This window comes from Malaclemys terrapin, chromosome 1 (genome assembly GCF_027887155.1).
Source record: "Malaclemys terrapin pileata isolate rMalTer1 chromosome 1, rMalTer1.hap1, whole genome shotgun sequence".
Classification (NCBI taxonomy): domain Eukaryota; kingdom Metazoa; phylum Chordata; order Testudines; family Emydidae; genus Malaclemys; species Malaclemys terrapin.
This window is the reverse complement of record NC_071505.1, coordinates 55,055,799-55,075,709: the sequence shown is the minus strand read 5'-3', so window position 1 is coordinate 55,075,709 and position 19,911 is coordinate 55,055,799. Positions and strand designations below refer to the sequence as shown.

Sequence of the window (19,911 nt, the reverse complement as noted above, 5' to 3'; positions counted from 1 at the left end):
AAGCCTGGCAAAGACCCATGTAGCTGGATTCTAGCTAATTTGGGTAGGCTAGCACAGCTTTTGCTGGGTAGACTTACTATGTTAGTGTAGGTTACACAAGCACATAATTTGGCATGCCCCTTCGATAAGGTACTCTGGGAAAGCAGCTGAGCACTGGCGATGTTATGTTACAGATACGGGTTCTAGTCTCTTCCATGTCTGAATTGACCTTGTGTAAGGTCTCACTAATCATCTCTGTAAAGTGGGTGAATGACAGTAATCTTCCTTAAGATATGAGGCCTTGGTAAATAAGGATAATAAAACATATGAACAGCAGTTAGTGAAAGAGCAAGAACTAGAAATGATGGTGTCCTGGCTTGCAGCTCAATGTATTTTCTCATAAGCTTAAGGGGATGATGGGGGGGCGGGCAAAGGGAGTGTCTCTCTCTTTCTCTCTCCATTTCAAAAATCATATGTAGCCAGGAGCATGTCATGTTTTTTGCAAGAGCTCCTGCAGCAGGGGCCAGAAATCACATTCCTCATGATAAATTTATGGCAGTTGGCAACACTGTTGAGTGTAATTATATATTTACTTCCAGTATATTTTTCACACACTCGATGCTCCTATGAAGATAACAGAGTTCCATACAGAGCATGGTCTCTGGTAACCAAAGGTGACAAAGTAGGAATCTAGCTGCACAGAAGCCTGTTTGTAATTTATAGTTGTTTTCCTTCATAAATGTTTAAGATATATAATGATACCAGTATACATCTAATGCAAGGGACTCCCTTATATGCAGCTACATCTTATACCTCCCTCTAAAAGGCAGGTGGGATCACATGAAAAAATTATCAAGCCTTAGGCTGCATCAGAGGTGCAACAATATGAAAAACATCAGAAGGACCAGTACTGAGAATGCAGGAGACTAGCAGCCATGCTGAGAGATACATTAAGGGATAGGTTGATACTGCAAAACAAAAAAAACACAACCTACGCCAGCCAGTCAGAGTCAATAGACCCGATCTCCAGCCCAAGAGGGAACATCTACACTGCTATTTTCAACGCGGCAACACAAGCCCCGCTAGCCTGAGTCATTTGACCTCGGCTCTAACACTCACTGCGGTGGGGTTTGCGGGGAAAGGGGTTGGGGTTTTTTGTTTTCTTTTTGCAGTGTTGATGTACTCCAAGACAGTGTTTCACAACGACCGGTATGTGGACCTGCGCCAGTCCACGAGATCTCTCTGAAACAGTTAAAGAAGGCAGCAAGCCACTCCCCAGTATCAAAAAGATTGAGAAAAACTGCTCTAAGAGAGTACTAAAAAGTTGGGGGGACATATCCCACCCCCCTCCAACAGTGTTTGCACTCCTGGGCTGCATTTTTTCCCTTTACCAATGGTTGTAGGGATGTAATAATGTGTACCCCTGATTACCCCCCCCCCCACACACACACACACACATGTATCTGGGTGCCGGGAGAGGCTTCTCTGGATTTCATGGAGACAATCTACCTCAATCTCTTTAACAAGACTAGAATACATTTCCTGATGTGGCTAAAACATGATTTGTTTCTGTCCACACAGGGAAAACCAAACCCTGTAATAACACTAAAGTAACTTGATAGATTTTGCATTACAGGTAGGGCCTCAGAATGGGTAAACCCATTTGCAAGCTACCCAGACTACTGGCGGGGTTAAATAAAAGCTAAAGGTTTATAGCTTAATGAGTGGCATTTGTAGCTGAGTGTAATATAAACAGATATACGACTTAAAAGGGTGCATTAGTCATAAAATCTTTAAGAGTGAGATAGCCCAACAGTTCATCCCAGATTCAGATCTGTTAATATATGACTGTAAGTACCATAAACAAGGGTTGCCATTTAAAAGCAAGCAACCTTATTTCTTATATAATCAGAGCTCAAAGTGGGAAGAAATAGGTGAAGGAAGCCATGTAATGCTGCAGCACAGGTCTGAATGTGCCTAGATATTACAGAGATAAGCATTACAGAAATGCTTGAATAGATGGCATGAAGGAACATAACACAAGGCTGGTATAGTAAAATGGGAACAAACAGTACTGATCAGTCCTCATCAACTGTTCCTTCCTTCTTTTACAAAGTATTTCCATTAAACTTCTATTTAATTTCTTCATCCTTTACATGGTTTTGGGTTTTGTTTTGTTTTCCGTTTGGGAGAAGTGCTGATGTTCATTCTGCTGAAACAAGTGCTGGTGACCAGCTCCTGTGAGTTTCTAGGTGGGTGAGTGGGGGCAGAGACAGACCTCTTCATTTTCTTTTCTTTTCTAATTTGCAGGTGTTTATATTCAGAATTAGAGAAACCTTAAAAGGATCTGTTCACTTGAGCAATATGATGTTGGTCCTATCTCCAAACAGCAGAGCAAAATATGGGTATTTACACTTCCTATTAAACTTTATAATTTTTTTTACAAGGTTTAACACCATTGATAATAAGATCCAGACTAACACGGCTACACCTCTGATAGTCTAAGATAGCTGTCCCATGAGATTTTAGCTTTTTGTTTTTTCAGATATGATAAACTTATTTTGACCAGATTGACTTCCAGATGATTATACACACTCCCTAACACTGGAAAAGCAAATGTAGCTGAAATCAGGAAAGAAATTTTGTCATTTTTTAACTTCAAATTGTTCTCCTTTTTGGAAAGTCAATAAAGAGACACAGCCAGACATGTAAAAATCAAAATTTAAGTTTTATATTAAAATAAAACCATTTGTTCATCCCATTTGTATTTATAAAATCAAATATTAATAGAAATTCATTTAGATTGTTGTTTTTTAATTTAGTAAATTTCAGTTTGGATTTAACTATTTCCCTGTAGTGTGAGTGTAGGAGAACCTTAAACTGAAACTGACTAAAAACAAATGTAAAACTGAGGCTATTTTTATTGCCCAAACTGTGTGATGTGAAAGTAAATACATATACAAAACAGCATGAATGCTGAAAATTAAATGAGATTTTAAAATATCTGAAGTGTTATTAGTAACATAAGTAAATTTGTTTTTAAAATTTATGCTTATTTACTTATCTGCCAGTTTAAAATCTACTGCATATTTTTTTAAAAAGCTGATATTTAGTTATCTATTGGAGATGTCATACATTCTGTACTTCGATTTTGTCTGTAATTTCCAGCATGAAATAGAGATAGCTTTGAAGGTGATGGCAGTTAACGTGGATTTTTAAAGCATTCCAAACATCCTCTTCAGACAGAAAAGGGAATGAAAAATGACTGAACCACACACTCTCCTGCCACTGTCTACTACTATTTATAAGTAATGTTCTAAGTGATAGATAGTGATGTATTTGTGGCCGAATACGAATGAACACACACACACACACACACCAAGCAAATTTCATCGCGCTCGCACATCTCTGCATAGATCAGTGGAAAAAGTTTTAATTAACTTTTTCTCTCGCTAAATGGATGCTGGAGGCACAGAGAAGAGTAATTGGCTGCAGAACCCTGTTTGATCAAGGGAAATTGGGAATGTGAGTCTTTCCTTCCTTTTCCTGGCTTTAAATCCATCAGCATCATTTGTTAAAAAAAACAACAACAACAAAAAACCGGGGAGTGGGGATGATTTGCACTTCAGATCTTTCGCTGTGCCTCAGTGAACTTCAAATGCCAGCTAGCATTCCTCTTGCTCAACTTAATCATCAAGTTATTTAATCTGATTACACCCAAAAAAAAACATGCCCCTTTATAGCACACTAACATCTCACACACGGATCACGAAAAGCACATTCTGCTCCTCCCCGCCCCCCTCACTGCAAACCTGCCCTGCCTGGGACCTGGGTGGACTTCCGAAGCCTTGTCAGTACCAGGGAATAGTCTGTCCTTCCCGGTCAGCAAATCCAGCCCTCCGGGTTTTCTGAGCCGCCGGCACCCCCAGCCCTGCGGCGATTGGAGAATGCGGCCGGCAGCAGCCAATGGGCTCTGTGGAATGCTCATGTCACCGTACCGGGCTGGCAGCGCCTGAACCCCATCAGGGAATAAGGAGAGAACCGGCAGCGCAGCTTGGTCACTTCCATGCTGAGGCTCCTGGAGCTGGCGGCTGCCTGGCAAGCTCCCGCAAACCCTTCCCTGCTCTCTGCGGGAAATGCGTCTCTCCAGCCTGCACTGACTTCCCTGAGGTGCCCAGGCAGAAAGGAGCAGCCAAGCCAGGCTCCCTCCAGGGGATACTTGCCTCCCTTGCTCTAAATGTGACTGATCCTTTCCCCCCGCCCAGGAATACCTCGCGGTGTTTCCCAAGTCCTTCTCCTGGAGGGTAAGTGGCAGCTCTGCGTTGCTCTCTCCCGCAGGGACGATAAGTGTGGTTTTGTCTGTATGGAGCGGGACTGTTTGCATTAGATTCCCACTTTGCAGCCTTGGGGGTGAGGGGAATGCTGTGTGGAATGTCAGCCCCCCCAGGGTCTTGTCACCTACAAATGTCTCGAGAGACTTAATTAGTTTAACAGGACCAGAAAGGTCGGAGCAGAAGCGAGCCGACTAACTTAGGCAGAAAGCAACTAGTGACTGCCCCAGCCTAATATCTTTAGAAGCCTGCCACCTCAGTTTGTTTCATTAAAATATTTTCTTCAAAGTCTTCAAATTTAGCTTTCAGTGTTTTTTATTTTCTATAAACAATAATGAAGTAAAAGCCCAAATCTGTTACGTATTAACATACCTGGGACTCAGGATGCAGCGCAAAGTTGTTAAATTTTGCCTGCAGACGCAGAAAAACCAAACAGATCTTGGTTATTGGATTGCCTAACCTGGCACTGTTGTGTATGGGAGGAGGCTCTGGAAGACTGTCCACAAACTTGTTTGAAGAGTTTATCATTGTCTTGAATGAAGGGGAAAATAATTTGGGGGCTGACACCATACAGAGTTATAATTTGCCCAAGTGGAATCTGAACTAGCACTCCAAATATATGTATTATTAGCTTGAATGTATGTGTGTACCCTGCATGTAGAACAACAAACAAACAAAGCAACAAGCTGTGAGGGGACAAAAGGGAACAGAAGATTAGGATTTTATCTGAAGTTATTTATATCAAAGTGTCTCTGTGATTTATGTTTTACTTATTCACTTAGTTCTACACACACAGACATGGTTGTGCTTACATTTTATCTTCACACATGTATATGTTTTGGTATACAGAGACAGTATAGAAATGTGTATTACCATGGCTGTAGTGTGTGTGTAATTTTAAATATGTTAGTGTATTTTGTACAATTGTAGCATGGAGAGCTTCGGCTCTCTTTATAGCACCCAAGACTATAGATGGATGTGAGTTTCAGAGTGTTTGCCTGACTCAGGCTCCAGATGTGTGTGCTCAGCTGTTGCCTGTCACTTGGGTGACAACTGGTCTTTTTCCACTAAGCCTTTGCTTTCTCCATTATCCTCAACTAAGTGTCAATGTTTCAGTTCCCTTCTATTATCATGAGTGTATTCCAGTCCCATGGGAGGGGGCAACCTTGTTTGGCTATCCTCAGCATGCAATATGTCTGTTTTCAGACTCTCTTCCATAGGACAAAATCTTGTGACAGCTAGAGAGAGACATCTAAAATGCAGCCCTAACTTAAGCTAAATATTCTGCCTCAAGAGAGTTCTGAAGGGGTGATGAATATTTGTCAAACCTTTTTTCTCAAACAATATTTACTCCCTCCACGAGATTTTAAACATAAACAGCAACCATTTATCTTGCTGTCTGGTGGGTTCATTTCAGTGTGGTTTCAGCTTAAGGTGGCTGGGTCTGGTCTTGGACAGGAATCTGTCATTGTACCCCAGCTGGGGACTGAAGAAAGGAAAATAAAGCACTCTGCTAGTACCAGTGTCTCTAAATGCCATCAACTGGAGACTCAGGAAACTCAGTGGGGGATATTTTACAAGCTCTCCAAGAATGTTTATACAGAGGATTTAAAGGTTAACAATGCATATTCCCTACATGTTAAAACTAAAAGGTGTCAAAAATAAATGGCTAACATTACTCCCAGTTCAATTTTCCATGCTTTGTCATGTAGCTGAAAACTATGACTTTTAATTAACAACTTTTCTTGCCTATTGAAAATTCAGAATGTCTGTCAGTTCTAACAGCAAAAGCCAAGATGAGCTAAAAGAGTTTATCATGTTTTGTAATCAGAGATCTATGGAGCCATTGTTGTATAATAAAGGGTGCTGTACTGAGTCAGCCTGGTCACCCGCATAAAAATTGTAACATCAGCGGTGGGGGGTGGGGGTGGGGGGAGCGGGAGAGAGAAGGGGGGGGCGGGAAGGGAGAGAGAAAGCCCTTACAGGGTTAATAGCTGAACTATTAAGATTGGAGTCAGATGTGGGTAAAAGCAACAAGGGAGTCTGTTTTTTTCCTAATATCCTGTAGTCTGATAACTCTGAAAAAGGTAGTTGTTTAAAAAAAATCTGTTTTGATTTAGAATTTTTTTAAAAAAGCAAGATGAAGTCTGCATAAACAAGAGAAGATTCTAATGTTTCGAAAGGTTAGGAAATGGCTAGAAAATTCCAATTGACTTAAAAGTAAAACACTGAACTGTGCATGGATTTTTCATGCACAAATACAGAATTTTATTGATTCCTCTCTTCTAAATAATCCATTCTCCATCTTAGTGGCATAAAGGATATCGTTCAATGTTTGTGAAAGAACAGTCTGTGTGCTGGAAAGGTTATCTTTTCTAGTAGACTAGTTAATTATAACTTTTATTAAAAGTGATTTAGAGTATTTGCCTTCTAGATAACAAAGTTTTGCAAAAAAGAAAATGTAAATGGTTTGAAGAGTATAGGTGGTGATTGCTGTTATACTCTAAAATTTTCATAATTTATATGTAAAAAAGATGCCTGAGGAATTACTTGGCACACTAATGACCTAACTTCCCATAATCTCAAGAGTTTGGTCTGTCTTCCCTTATGTTTTTAGAAAGAGATTAAATGAGTTTGGCCTTGTTAATTTAATTGGCATATGAAAATCAGATGAGTTTTACTCTATTTTCCACTGAAACACTGCATAGGATAAACTTGTATGGAGTTCGTTCCTATTGTATCTTTGCCGATTGGCTTGGCCCTTTCCTAATGCCTTGGATGAAGATACAAAGATTTAAAGTATTTTCCCAATAGCATGGAATTTACATAATATGGTGATTGTGGATGCTGTACAAACCCCCTAATACAGAACAGATAATTAGACCAACTTCAAGTAAATACAAGAATTCACTAGACACGGTATCCAGGCAACCAGAGCCATGATATATGTACAATGACTGAGTTAATTTTTTGCAACTCTTTAAAATGTATGAAAAATTATTTTTGATCACTGGGTGTTGACTTGGACTTTTACCTTATGTAGCCTACAGGTAAAGACAGGGCAGGCGCAACTCATTAGGCGACCTAGGTGGTCGTCTAGGGCACTATAATTTGGGGGGCGGTGACCGCGGCGGTATTTCGGCGGCGGGATCTTCCGCTGCCTAGGGCGGCAGAAAAGCTGGCGGCACTCCTGGGTAAAGACATCAATGCCTCTGCCTAGAGGCTCATGAAAGAACATTCTCCAAAGCCATTGCTCTTTTATATTTCAATAATAAAGGGATCACTTCATAAATGTTTCAGAGAATCATTCTGTGGTCAAGTGTTGCCTAAGGTGAAGGAGAATAGCAACACAGTATCTTTCCCTTGTTTGAGCAGGCTACATAATGATCACGTGGTTTTCTTATATCTTGAATTTATAACTTTCATGGAAGGGTAGGTCAGCAGTATTTGGTTTGGTTAGCCAACATTAATTATTTTCTGTTTACAACCATTCCAAACTGAGGTAAACTTGAGCTTAACTATAGTTCATTAGTGTATTCTAGTTATAAACCATTCATTGTTAGGCCTAGCTACTGGAAACGCACAGATGAGTAGCTCTTACATAAGGCCATGTCTACACATACAGCTCTGCAGCTGTGCTGCTGCACCAATACAGCTGTGCCGCTGCATCGCAACTGGTGAAGACGCTCTATGCCGAGGGAAGAGAGCTCTCTATCGGCATAATAAAACCACCTCTGTGAGAGGCAGAAGCTATGGGCTTGTCTATACTGGCAATTTTCTCAACACACCCCTGAGCGCAGCAAATGTCAGTGCTGTAAAGCGCCAGTGTAGACAGTGCACCAGCGCTGGGAGCCGCGCCCCTCGTGGAGGTGGGTTTTTTTTAGAGTGCTGGGAGCGACCACACAAGCCACATTAAAGTGCTTATGTTGGTGTAACGTATGTCACTCGGGGGGGGGGGGGGGGGTTACCCCTGAATGATGCAAGTTATTCCAACATAGGCTGTAGTATAGACATAGCCCAAGTGTTTGTAGGACTGAGGACTTATAGTGGAAAGGACCAGCTTTGAAGGAGAAAGCAGTAACTGAGTCAACCTTCTCCCTTCCCCCCACCTTTTGACTGAGCAATGGTGGGAAGAAACATGTTTTACAAGTTATAGCACACTGATGTCATGACATTTCTGGCAGAGATACCAAGACAGACTAATCAGATCACTTTACTATTTGCCAAAATGACACAGTTTTTCCAAAGACAGTTCTTTTGTTGCTGGTCCATAGTCAAATGATATTTCCAGTTATTGAAAAAAAATTCTCCAGGGGACTGTAATAATTCGTTCTGTGTCTTTGTATTGTTTGCTTGTTTAGACTTCACTCTAAACACATTAAACTCACTTTTCTCTGGCCTCTAGAAAAATGGAATGATTGCTCAGCATGAATTGATTAGCCTTTTCAAGGGTTATTTTTCTACAAGAAAATTTTAAAATATACAAACTGAATTAAAAATCTCAAGAGACAGAGGCATGAGCCAACACAGACATTTTTAAATACTTATGTAAACTAGCAAGCAACTGTCATTTACCTCTTCTTGGAACTCTGCCTACAAGGGTCCATTTGATTTTTAAATGCTACCATAATGCTGGTTCAAAATGTTCCTGAAAAACAACTGACCAATCAAGCTGAGAGTGTTTTTCTTACCCGTGAACCTGTGGTAGACACTGTTGAAGGCAAGTCTTTCATTTCCAGTGGATTACACATCAATAAAAGGTGGAGCTGTGTTATTTCAGTTGTTCTGGTACTGAAGTTATGTAGTCCTGTCTAAGATTTTTGTCTGAATTGTTGATTTATAGTACCCTGTAGCTCTTGCTGCTTTGTGTTCTTCTCTCCTTCATTTTTCCTTCTCTCTTCCTCTTGCTCTCTAAGTCTGAAAATTTGGCAATAAACTGATAAAAGTATTGCAGACATAGACCTACAAACGCTCTCCATGCATAACAGTTTTATTCAGCTGGCCTTTTATCTGAGGCACAGATCCCACAGCTTGCAGTTATGGTCTTTGACTTTAGTAACAATTCTGTATGAAATGTTTCCAATTACACACACTATTGGCGGCATGAAGCAACTGCATGCCAAAAAGCATTTCCAAGTGCCTTCCAAGAATCGGATTATGATTGATTTTAATTTAAATAAAGGTTGTTTTGTTTCTTGTGATGTTTTTATAACCACCTTTTTCAATGTTGTTTTTATAATCTTGCATCAAGTAGTCACAATATAACATGGTATCAGGGCTTGGTTTCTGCAACTATCACCTTCCAAATCTAAGTGCACTTCTAACCTTTGCACCGCTGCAAGGAAAAGTCAAAGTTGTCCATATACAATATAATTAATAGGCCATATTGAACCAATGGCTCCTTAAACATTAATAGTATTTTACAGTCCAATGTGCTGTTTGGTTTTAAAAAGAAAAAATATCAGCCTAAAGATATATGTTCAAATCCCTCTACAAACATTAACTTTTTAAAAGGAATCCATATTGCAAAATTATCTTCATCTCACAAAACGTTGTGTTCTAAGTACAGTTAGTTACTAACTGTAGGTGTTTAAAATACAGTAACACAGGATTCTGAGCACGTGGTTTAAAGCTTTGTCAAATGGTCTGGAATTCTTACACCTGTCCTCACTTAGGACACTTTTTTGTTCTAAAGATGGGAACTATTCTTCTAGTAAATGCGTTTTGTAAATTTTTAATTTTAATCAGCAACTTTAAAAAATCTGCGAACATTAGTAAGTGAATCTTTAAAATGACCCATGGCACAGAAGTTATTTTTAATCTTTTCCATGGAACAGTGTGAAATACTTGATCTGTTTGTGGAGCAGTCTTGTAGAGATGTTTTAAAACAGGAGCACAAACTTTCTTTGACACTAACACTATAATTCTGCAGCATTATCCATTACACCCTGATATTATCTTTACATTAATTAAGTCCTTTTGTGAAAGAGATAGCACTAGCTCAGTGAGAGATTAGCCTAGCCACACAGTCACTCTCTCTCTACCAGCTGAGCACACTGGGTAGCCAGACAGCTGCTCCCATCCATAGTAGCCCAGTGTGGTGGTGACACAAATACGTAGTAACTATGGCACAAATTGAAAGCTTTTAAAAAACCTTCATGTGTGGGTCAGTTCATCAAACCACAATAAAAACTGATTTTTTTTTTCATGTACATACTAAAAATGAGTAGGCTATGTTGAAAGCAAACCTCTACATAAGTTTTTGTGGAAGATTTTTTTTTTTTCCCCTGCACTCAAACAGAAATTCCCACAGAAACACAGTAATTTTGCATCTCAAAAGTGTGTGCATTCTATATGATTACTTGCGATTAACCTATGTTCAGGAAAGTTAACTCTTCAGAGGACCAAATGTTTTTTGTTTTGTTTTTTTTAGTAAAAGTATAAGTCAGAAATTGGGATGATATTTTTCAAAATTGTGATTAAAAATACTGCATATAGTATATGCTAAGAAAGAAAATGACTTTTTATGAGAATGACTAATACATATGTCCAGTCCTGGAGAGAGAGCGTGTATGTGTGTGTGTCTGCGTGCGCGCACATACAAATTGCTAACCGGGGTATAGTTCAGTCTGGAATCTTGTTAGTGAATCTTGGATGTTTCTTGTAGCAGGATACGTGTGTTTCATAAGAATTTTGAACTGCTTTCTGGTGCTTTGTTCATCATAATGATCGTATGGATATCTTCACTGTGAGAGCCCTCTGACTTGTTTGCAAAACTTAGAGAAAGAATCTAAATGATAAATATTAAGTTCCCATTTATCCTAGGATTGAAGTGATTTAGCTCTCTGTGTATGTGGAAGGAGGAAATAAAATATACAGAAGATATGTTTATATTTAACAGAATTCATCATATAAGTTTCTTTATGCTCCTTCTATAAGCCTAAGCAGCTTGGCAGGCTAATAGCCAACAAAATGTCCTCAAGTGCTGCCAAATACATTGAAAGTAAACCAGACTTTCCTCTATACTGAGGTACTGGAAACTTACTTTACCTTCAGCTTTTAAAGATATTAATCAGTAAATTGCCTTGCTCTTCCTACCCTCACAAACCCATGCAGATTTGGGTCAGAGTAAGCATCTATTTTGAAATACTAGTTGAAGAAAATACGGTGGTTTGCCTGGATGGATGTTGAACAGCAAGCAGTGATCAGGTGACACAGATATAGATTAGATTATAGATATGAAGGAAGGTTGGTAAACTCAACGTATAGTAAATTTGCAGACTGTGTGAACTGAATGATTGGGTATTTAGCTTATCTAAGCAATGTGGTTAGTAAGACGGTACCTCTCTTTGGCTCGTGTACTTCCTACAGCGCACCCACTGATGGCACTCCAGACCTCAAGGGAGGTGTCCTGCGCCTTGTGGGATCAGGCCCTGGAAGTCAAAAGGCAGCATGTATGCATGCCATCAGTGGGATTTGGGGATACAGGATTCCGGTGGCATCTGTAATGCTTCCTTCTCATTAATCTAAGGAAGAATCCTATATAGTTATGAAATGATAGTGAGGAGGACTGGGAGAATGTACAATGCTAGAAAAGATAATTTAACCTCTTTCGTTTAGCTCTTGGTACTGTGACGGGTTGCATCACAGAAACCCCCTTGGGATCTGCCACCCGATGTGCAAAGACTACCCCTGCTTCTGTTTTCCCTGCCAGTTCAGGATTCCAGCGCCCTGTCTTGCTGAGCCAGACATTCCCGACTGCTCCAACACAGACCCAGGGTCTGAATCCCCAAAGCTGCAAGTTTACCTGAAAACAGCTCACAGAAGTGTGCTTGTCTTTAGCACTCAGATGCCCAACTCCCAATGGGGTCTACACCCAAATAAATCCATTTTACCCTGCATAAAGCTTATGCAGGGCAAACTCATAAATTGTTTGCCCTCTATAACACTGATAGAGAGATATGCACAGTTGTTTGCCCCCCCAGGTATTAATACATACTCTGAATAAATTACTAAATAAAATGTGATTTTATTAAATACAGAAAATAGAATTTAAGTGGTTCCAAGTAGTAACAGACAGAATAAAGTAAGTCACCAGGCAAAATAAAATAAAATGCACAAATCTATGTCTAATCAAGCTAAATACAGATAATCTCACCCTCAGAGATGCTTCAGTAAGTTTTTCTCAGACTGGACACCTTCCAGGCCTGGGCACAATTCTTTCCTCTGGTACAGCTCTTGTTCCAGCTCAGGTGATAGCTAGGGGATTCTTCATGATGGCTCCTCTCCCCCTTTGTTCTCTTCCACCCCTTTATATATCTTTTGCATAAGGTGGGAACCCTTTGTCCCTCTGGGTTTCCACCCCCCCCCTCACTGGAAAAGCACCAGGTTAAAGATGGATTCCAGTTCAGGTGACATGATCACATGTCACTGCAAGACTTCATTGCCCACTTGCCAGCACACACATATACAGGAAGACTAACAGGTAAACACAGCCATCTGCAGACAATGGTCCTGGTTAATGGGAGTCATCAAGATTCCAAACCATCATTAATGGCCCACAGTTTACATAATTACAATAGGCCCTCAGAGTTATGTTTTATATTTCTAGTTTTAGATACAAGAGTGGTACATTTCTACAAATAGGATGATCACACTCAGTAGATTATGAGCTTTGTAATGATACCTTACAAGAGACGTTTTGCACGAAGCATATCCCAGTTACATTATATTCACTTATTATCATGATTTCATAAAACTATATAGACTGCACAATGTCACAGGTACACCTTACTTTGTTCCTGACTAACAATCTTATTATATAAATCCCCAATTCCGAATCTCTAAAGCAGAAACTAGGAGCCAGATGTGCTACTTAACTTGTACACTGCTTTAGTAACTACATTCACTTCAGTGAAGTTTCACTGGTATATAAATGGAGTAACTCAGCTATGAAACAGGCCTAAGTAGCTCTAACCTGTGCAGTAGTTTTGTGATCATAATTCGTTTAGACTCTGCCATACTTGAGCTCACTTACCCTTGAGCTCCGCAGGTGAAAGGCTGACAATTATGGTGTTAGTGCCCTAAAATGGAAATCTTGAAAGATTTCGGAATATCTCATCCTGTCTAATCAGGGAATGAGCCTTTATGGGACACAGCTTTCCCTTAAAAGAGCTCTCACACCCAGCATTGACAGCTCTGCATGACTATGAGGGTCTTGTGGTAATTGCAAAAATAATACATTTTTAAAAATGGTTTTAGCTCTAAGATAATGAGGTTTTTAATCCCATGAATCTTTGGGGCCTGACACAAATTTTGAACACTTGGGCTTGGCAATACTGATTATCCAAAACTTTCAAACTTTGTCTGACTGGAGCCTCTTCTCCCGCCTTCACTTGTGTACTCTGCCTGTTTTGCAGTTCACGAATTCATGTCTTTTAACTGTCCCACTGAATTGTAGGATTAAATACACAGGGCTTGATTCGCCTCTCCCAAAGACATAAATCGGAGTAACTCCACTGAAATCAGTGATGGTAGAGCCATGTAAAACTGGGTGAGAGAGAATCTGGCATCCAGTTACTATTTTTAAGTGTTTATGGTTAATCTAAAACTGCTTAATGCCGTACTATGACTTTATTATGCAATTAGTTTCCATACTTCTGTCATACATATTTCATTATATATAAAAGGTTAATAGCAGTTATCATAATGACTTAGTTTGGTACTAATCTGCCAATCGTACGTGCTACTGCAGTTTCAGAAATTAATAGCTAGTACTGCAATATAGACATGCTAAAGTAGTTACTGTACTAGGATCTCATCCTGCAAAGAGAGTCAACTTTGCAGAGTCCCAAAGGAGGGTAACTCTTGAGTCTATTCTGGAGTAACTATGTGTGCAGTTGTGACTCTGAGTATTGTGCCCCTTTCTATCACTTTTAGCTCTCATCTCATTCTGCCCAAATAAAAGTGCCATAGAGTTTGCTGTCTCCCTACATTCACACTCTTATTTAATAAGTTTTCCAATTATAGAAAAATCTATGTGTTCATCTTCAGACTCTCTCTGAGCAGTTAAATGTAGAGGTGACTGCTGAACATCTACAAAAATCTCACTATTGCCATAATTTTGCTTGATGCTGGTATTTGTGTACTTTTTGGCAGAAGACTATGACCTCAAGAGAGCATCAGTACTCAAATCACTGACTGGGATTATACAACAGTACTATAAAAAGCTGTTCTGCTAAGCTATGACTCGTACATGTGTGTGTTTAAAAATACTCGCCTCATTCATTAGACACTATTGCAGATTCAAACTTCACCACTAGTTAATTTTTCAAAACTAACATAGTATACCTCACCTAACTGAAACTTTGCTTTGATTGCCAGTTTTGCAGTTCAAAAATAATAAAAATAGTCAGTTTGTGATGTTTGAGCTTGGAGAAGATCTATTGGTTAATTTGAAAAGATTTTTCTCTAAAGTGGCAAATTACAAGTGGACTCTATGGCATAAGAGATGACATGCAGTATTGCTTCAAATTTTATTAGCATAAAACTAATATTTGACCTACAAAACCTAGAAAATCCATAGGACGTTATTCAGGATCTTCTCGTTCACTCCTTAAGTTTTGACATAGTCTAGACTGTAGATTGATGTTAGGTGTAACTGAATGTTGCACTGTGTATTTCCCAAGCAAAAATCTTCTTAGGGCTGAGTATCTGTAAATAGAATATTTTTTAAAAACTTACCAAAACACTAGAAATGCAGGAAACTCAGACTGAAACTTCCAACACTATGCCCACCTAGGTGCCACAGAACTGAAGTCTGCCTTCGTGGTTATATGATTTCCAATTTTATGATCTCTAGTTGTATGAATATAACTTTCTAACGTATATCTGGTACAGGGTTAGTAGTGCAAGGGAAAATCTTTGTGCCTAAGCATTTTGTCCTCGTCGTAGAAAAGTCCATCATTTGTTGACAGTGCATCACTATTTGCTGATATTTAGCTGCCTGGTATTGCAGAAACACGATGATGGAGCCTAGACTGAGTTGTACACATTGAGGTACATGCAGTAGAACGTGCAGATAGCTCCTTTGGAGCGTAGTGGTGATAGGGAAAAGGGATGTGCCAGGCGCACGCAAGAGTTTGTGGGTTTTTTTGTTTTTTTTTGTGTGTGTGTGTGTAACAGAAAACTTTGCCTTGATTTGGGGACTGAGGTGTTTTTCCCTCCTATTTGCTATCATTATGATTTAATTGCTTCACAGGAGACCTACCTGAAGACAAGTCCCTGCCCCAAATAGCTCACAGTCCAAATGGTGGACGTGACAGCCAAGTGAGAATAATACCTTCACCAGGAAGGGGAGAAACACAGGTTACAGAAATGATTAAGTAGTTACTCACCTTAAATATTAACCTTGATGGCTCAGAGATGAGGTTTTACTTTTTTGTAATGAAAGCCATGCTGTGGAAGTCATATTTTAGGAGTGATTTCTTAAGCTGAATATGAAGGCACCAACAGGGTGTGTTTTTTTTTTTTTTTTTTGGAAGTGACTCTCATGCATAAGGCATAGAATGGCAAGACACTTACATGTTTGTGTTCGAGAGAGAGAAAAGGAGTATGAGGTGGTTGTTTTTGTTGTTGGAAGCAGAGAATGTAAAAGGAGACTAGACCAGACATAGACTGGGATCTGTGTTGTATGGTAGGCCTTGAAGGCAAGGACAATATGGAGCCAGTAAAGTGACTCAGAATGGGATAACATGGCTGAATCAATGGACTATTTGGTGGTAGCATTTTGAATGAAATGGATGGGGACTGGAGTTGGGGCATGGTTTGTATAAAAATTGCTATTGACTGTGGTTTCTGCCTGCAATTGGTGGGACTCCCTCTTCCTCTCCTGCCTTGTCATTACTTGAGATGCAGGAACCTTTGCCCCATAAACACACTCTCTTGCAGATAGTTCAGTTTCAGGGCTCTTTGCCAGTTAGATGTCACTTTCAGGCTGCACAGCCCATTACAAATCTATTCTAGGACCTTGCCTAACTATTAAGCAGCAAGAGGAGGAAGCGAACTCTCTTCCCATGCACACTAAGATGAACTCAGTTCAATCATGGCTACTATTTTGGTAAGTAATTTTCCCATATCTGGGACTGAGTGACATGAGAATTTGCCCCTGAAAAGGGGGGCAAATATGGGCAGGCCCAAAGGCTAAAGCCAGCAGCACCTAGGCTCTTCTTAGGAGAAAGTACCCCTTTCAAATAGGGAGCAGCTTTAACAGATGCGGAACCTAAGGTGTGGAGCTTCTGCAAGCCCAGCATTCAGAGCCCATTTTGGGGCTGAAATAAGCCCTAATGTTTCTTTTAGGAAGTGAATCATTCCCATTAGTTTCTTGGGAACTATTTCAAGCTTTCTTGACATGAAACTTAGATGTAGACATTTTGAAAACGTTACCCTAAACTTGTGACTGAAAATCATGCATATGTATTAAAAATACCACTTATTTGGTCAGCTACCTCAAGGCCACAAACATTCACAGGGGTGTGGCACCCAGAGCTCCTATTCCGGTTAGCAGGTGCTTTGGGTGCTTGGCGCCTATGACAATCGGGCTCCAGGTGCACATGCATGTTTTGTGAGTGTACTGTAGGGGAGTAATGTTGAAAATGTGACCCTTAAAATTTATAGCTTTTATTTTATAATAAATGTCAGCTAAAAACTTCTAACTAAAACCAACAGACTATATTTTATTGTGTGATTGTCTGAAAGCATATGCTCCTTAACTAGATAAAAAATCTTGGGCTATTATGGAGTGGAGACTTAGCTTTATATTATCATAATAAAGATGGCATACTTGTTTGAGCTCTACCTCTTGAACAATGATGTAAACAAATTTTGGAGCTGCACTGCCTAGCATTATGATATTGTACTTCTGTATGTGCTTTTCATCCTAAACGAACTCCAAACTCTTTACCAACACACACACTTTATTTAATAAATTAATTCACTCCATAAAGCATGTGTCTGAGCAGCGTCTAAATGGCATAGACTAAAATAATGCAAAACATTAAAATAAAATCAATCACCAGCTAGAACCAAAGGATCCGGCATGATGCAAACTCCATAGCTTTCAAGCAGAGCATCCCATCAAATAACACGTAGCATCTGACACGGAGGCATTACATCACTTACCATACAAGTAGTGCAGCTGCAACACAGCTATACTGGGCCCCCCCACTCCTGCAAAGAGCAACAGAATCCTTAATCACAACAAATGGTCAGAACCGTATTTTATGCCTCATCTTAAAGAGCAAGTCCAATAGCAAACTCTTTCCATACCCTTGTCAGGGCATTACTTCAATACTAGCATGGAGAGCAGAGTGCCACCTACTACATCACAATGTACAATTAGACTTTGGAACTCATTGCCACAGGATGATGTTGAGGCCAAATATTTAGCAACCTTCAAAGAGGGATTGGATGTATATATGGATAACAAGACTATCTAGAGTTATAATATTTCGTAGCTAAGTATTGGGAAAATATAAAACTTCAAGTTAGTACTTATTCCTAGTGTTAGAAATTGTTTTTAGGATGAGACCTTCATGAAGGTGGCAAGATTTTCCCACACCTGCATACTATGGGTCTCTTGTACCTTCCCTGTAAGTATTGGGCGCTGATTGCTGTCAGAGAGAGGATATTGGACTAGATCAGAGGTGGGCAAACTACGGCCCAGGAGCCACATCCAGCCCTCCAGCCTATTTAATCTGGCCCTTGAGCTCCCACTGGGGAACAGGGTCTGGGGCTTGCTCTGCTCCCACGCTCCAGCCAGGGAGCAGGGTCGGAGACCGCTCTGCGCGCCAAGACTCCCAAAAGCAGCAGCATGTCCCCCCTCTGCCGGCTCCAACATTTAGGGGTAGCCAGGGGGCTCCGTGTACTGCCCCCATCCCAAGTGCCACCCCTGCAGCTCCCATTGGCCGAGAACTGCAGCTAATGGGAATTCCAGGGGCGGTGCCTGCAGATGGGGTAGCACACAGAGCCCCCAGGCTGCACCTCCATATAGGAGCCGGGGGGGGGGGAGGGGACACCTGCCACTGCTTCCAAGAGCTGCTTGAGGTAAGCACTGCCTGGAGCCTGCATCCCTGACCCCAACCGCCTGCCCTAGCCTAGGTCCCTCTCCCGCACCCCAACCCCCTGCCCAAGCCCAGAGCCCCCTCCTGTACCCTGAACTCCTCATTTCTGGCCCAACCCCAGAGCCCACACCCCCAGCCAGAGCCCTCACTCCCTCTTGCACCCCAACCCCAATTTCATGACCATTCTTGGCCCATCATACAATTTCCATACCCAGATGTGGCCCTCGGCCCAAAAAGTTTGCCCACACCTGGACTAGATGGACCATCCAGTCCAGGCAAGTACTATGAACAAGTATAAAGCACCCTAGCTTTTCCTTGGACGTCTTTTATTCAGGAAGTATTTTATTTTATTTGTGATAACAGGTGAGAGCAAAACCTGTAGTAGTGGAACTGTTAATTATTGATTTCCAGTATAGCCTGGTTGATCTTAGATCACATTTTTTTCCACTGAAAGTTTCTGTCTTATCTATCCATCTGTTCTTGGGATGAGGTCACACTAAGGGAGATGGTATGAGGTAGCTTTTAAGGGCTACATTTCGTTACATAGTTTGGCAAAGGTTAATAAATTATAGCTTTCCAGATTAATGACTTTGTGTGTTCACACTTCCTTCAAGGTTCCATCATAAAGTACAATCAGTTTCCCTTAAGTGTCATAACAAGCAAAACAAGAGTGTTTGTGTATGTGGAAAAAGATCAGTTGTCTGAAAATGGAACTACAAAATCCAGAATATAGCTTTGTCAAGAAAACAAAGCAAAATATGCCCTATGAAGAGTCTCTCCCTCAGTCAAAAATAGTAAACAAGGAGACACTAGATGGCACTCTTAAACTTGGAATGTGACCATGCTTATTTTTAGTGCAGTGCCAGTTATGTGAGGCTGGGGAATTGGGGAGAGACACTGACATTTTTAATGGTTCCCATTGGTGGGGAGAGAAGTAAAAAACAATCTGAACCTAAATCTCTTCAGAGGCAGCAGAGAGTTGTGCCACACAGGCTATTGAAAAAAATGTCGAACCCAGTTTCATAGCCTAAATATCGTTTACATTAACACACTTTTTATAAGCAATAATGAACATAAACAAATGGAATATATTACACATTTTTTCCTGTATACTTTTTCAGAGTTTAAACATGTCTAAACTTAAGTTTAACATGGTAAGTCCTAGAAATCAGTAAATGTTAGATTTGTTTGGGAGCTTTTGCCCTTGACCTTCCTTCAGTGGGAACAGAATTGGGTAAATGGCCTGAACTCTTTAGGGTAATGTGTGCAGGCTGTGGGATATTGAGACACACAAATCATAAGTGTGCCGGCAGGTTTTCCTGGCCCCCTCTGTACAGGTGGGAGAAGAGAAGCTTTTAACACTAGCCAGCCATGGACTTTCTTGCATATCAAAAAGGGTACCTGCCGTCTTGGAGTTTCTCTGTTCTACTGTGACGAGGCATTATAGAGAAGTGGTGCTCTGGAAATTCAGCAGTAGAGCT

At 40.4% G+C, this 19,911-nt stretch overlaps 1 protein-coding gene across 3 annotated transcripts in view; it reads left to right on the top strand.

The window, feature by feature from the left end:
- The first annotated feature begins 4,027 nt into the window (after positions 1 to 4,027).
- The window catches only part of PRICKLE1 (prickle planar cell polarity protein 1), a 113,277-nt gene continuing 97,393 nt past the window's right edge, over positions 4,028 to 19,911 (top strand). For all 3 annotated transcript variants that reach the window (XM_054024606.1, XM_054024607.1, XM_054024608.1), the window contains exon 1: positions 4,028 to 4,283. The gene's annotated coding sequence lies outside the window, so the exon portion shown is untranslated. The remainder of the gene's footprint in view (positions 4,284 to 19,911) is intronic.